The sequence below is a fragment of the Lolium perenne genome, chromosome 3 (assembly GCF_019359855.2).
Source record: "Lolium perenne isolate Kyuss_39 chromosome 3, Kyuss_2.0, whole genome shotgun sequence".
In the NCBI taxonomy this organism is placed as follows: Eukaryota; Viridiplantae; Streptophyta; class Magnoliopsida; order Poales; family Poaceae; genus Lolium; species Lolium perenne.
The window spans coordinates 324574212-324577080 of NC_067246.2; the positions used below are offsets into that span (position 1 = coordinate 324574212).

The 2869-nt window shown below is 40.8% G+C and overlaps 1 long non-coding RNA gene across 1 annotated transcript; it reads left to right on the top strand.

The window, feature by feature from the left end:
* Positions 1-278: 278 nt before the first annotated feature.
* Positions 279-1112, top strand: LOC127338869 (uncharacterized). Its single transcript, XR_007874527.2, has 2 exons — positions 279-396; positions 618-1112. It is a non-coding gene; the product is annotated as an uncharacterized lncRNA (long non-coding RNA).
* The last annotated feature ends 1757 nt before the right edge of the window (positions 1113-2869 follow it).

Below are 2869 nucleotides of genomic sequence, written 5' to 3' on the forward strand. Positions count from 1 at the left end.
TCCGGTTAAGTGGCTGGATCAACGGTTGCCATATTTAGACTCACCCTAAGCTGACAGATGGAAGCACAAACTCGGTAAGAAAAAATCATAAGGCTCAGGAGAAGTGATAACGGGATCTGATCTTTTATTACTAAAACGTGATGTATGCATGGCTGATCAGAAGGAATATCCCCTCTACTGTCAGCTAGGAACTAGTCATCTATTTCTATTATTAGAACTAGAGGATCCCTATTTATACACGGCATAGATGAATCTATACCCATCGATCTTTAGCCAAACCACTCGCACTACCACTAAAAAAGTACGTTCTATCTTCAAATCAAAGTATGGACGTGAGGCACATCACTCTATGCTTGTTCTTAGTGCTGCTCATGAATGCAGACCCAACATCTGCAGGTTTGTGTCTTTTATTTACGTACATGTGCGTACAAAGTATTTCAAATCGTACTATAGGGAGATAAATTCTAACGTTTCACCTTTTTCACATGGTTTTTGGTGATATATTTTTGTTGTTGTTCTACATATACAAACTGAAAGGGTAGTAGTTTTTTTTTACATTTTTAAGATAAGTTCTTCTGATTAAAATGCATACTGATATATGGATATATTTCCTCCAGGGAGCTGTCGGCAATTTGTTGTCATGAGTTCTTTCTGTTCTAAATGGGTATGCAAAATCCAGTGTAAGCTTGAGGCGAAGTACTCCTCATCATATGTTCAGTCACACCACTGTGAAGGGTCATTTTTCAAGAGTGGTGTTTGTGTATGCGAATTATGCTACAAAAAAAACTAGTACGTGTACCAAGGCACTGATGTCCGATGCATCATCGAGGATAAAATAATGAGACTTTTACATTTCATCGAACAATTTTCTGAGATTATTTTGTTAGCCTTTGTTTCAATAGTTTTAGGTAGTACTTGTTACTAGATAGCCTTCTTGTTGGGTCGTTATCTCAAGTACCTTATTTTAGGTACTACTTATTTTTAGGTCAGTAGTTAGTACATTGAGATAAAATAGATGCTAAGTATGGTTTGTGTACGTTTATTTTCGGTAAATCCTTCCTTGTTGTTTGTTCAAAATATTAGTGTTTCAGCTGTGGCTTGTGGCCGTTGAAGTCCACTCTGTTATTTTAATATCATGATATTTGCAAATTTGAGGCACCTTCTAAAACACCATGTTAATGCACATCATGAATATTACCTGCACGATCAGATCTGAAGTTTACAATACTAGGTAGTTATTGTGCAGGTGCAACTCCCGTCTCAATTAATTAATTTAAATAACAGTGCAACATATTGACCACAAGATTAAGTCTTACCCTGTCACCAAATTCATTTGATTACCAAGTCGCCAATTTTAACTCACCAAATTATTGATGTGTTCTAACCCACTCACCTGTAATTTTGCAATTTCGTATATGCATCTCTCCTTGAAACCAATATGTATCAAAACAAATAGAGCAAATAGAGCTCCGGCAGCAAAATATGTCTCTCCCCTCTCTCTCTCTCTCTCAGTCATCTCTCAAACGAGTAGCAGAGGCAGCAAGGACTGCGTCGTTTTATTCTTTCCATTCTACTCAACCTTATTAGGTGGACCAGCGTCATCTTAAGTAGATGGGACTGGTACAAAAATTAGGTTTATCTTCCTGATAACACTATCATTTTCATTATTAGCCGGATCCATGTCATCTTCATGACTTCATAGACACTATCTTCTTTGTTGTTGTCGGACTCGTTCGCCATATTCTTCTACATATATATCATCTACTTCACCATCTTCTATTATCCACAAAAATGTTTCTTCACCAACAAGTGTTGTTACAAACTCGTGTAATAAAAGTAGATCAAACAAAGAATAAGAACACATATTTTACCTGGAAAATCCAAACTGAAAAAAACATAAAACGCACGGAGACGCTCTTACTATAATTGAGAGGAGTATTACAATACACAAGAGGACAAACCCTGCACGTGCTATCAATGAGCTCTTTTACGGTGATTGGGACGGAACCCCGTCCACTCCGAATTTTCTTAACCCTTGATTAAAACAACTCATATCATTTAATTAACATGTATGATACTTCGACAGCCAAAACTGTACATATGAGCAGCCGATTATTTTTAATCCCAATGGTCGATTACTTTTAATCCCAGCGGTCGATCACTATATGTCGACCCTTCCTGTTCAATTGCCAAGTTTGGGCGCCGCTGCCACCATTGACCTGTAGGAGCACCATCGCCGCGTGGCACTCCCCTTCGAAGGCCTGCCTCCTAAAGACCACCGCACGCCTCCCAGCAACCGAATCCTACGATTCTCCCGGCGCAGCCAGCTCGGCCGCCGCCCCCTCATCAGGTACGAGATCCCCGGCCGACGCCTAACCGACACCTTATCCTCCGCGCCCAAGGCTGATGCGCCATCACTCTCTTCACCGGCTGGTTCTGAGCCGCCAGCCTCCACAGTAGGATCAGACTTGGCTGCCGCCACGGCGCCACCCTCCTCGCCCGCGGGATCGGACGCCACTCCTCAAGGTTAGTCAATTTCTTCATACTGTCCTCATTTAGATGCATTGTATAAAATTACTGTCATGATATATCAGCCAATATAAGAATACGAGCTATTGTGGATTGTTGTAGGAGACAGCAGCAACCTTGTAACAGTATCGCTTGCCTCAAGAATGGCTGATCCTTCATCTAATTTAGAAGACCATTGTAATTCGTCAAGTCAATCTCCAGACTCTTCTCCAGTCTGTGGATGGTAGCACAACTACCTAGCAGCATAAGCCACACTGTAAGTTTTTCCCTGCGGTCCTTGCTCTGCTACAACTACAATTCAGTTTTATGCATGAGAAAGAAAAGGGATAACTTACCGCGT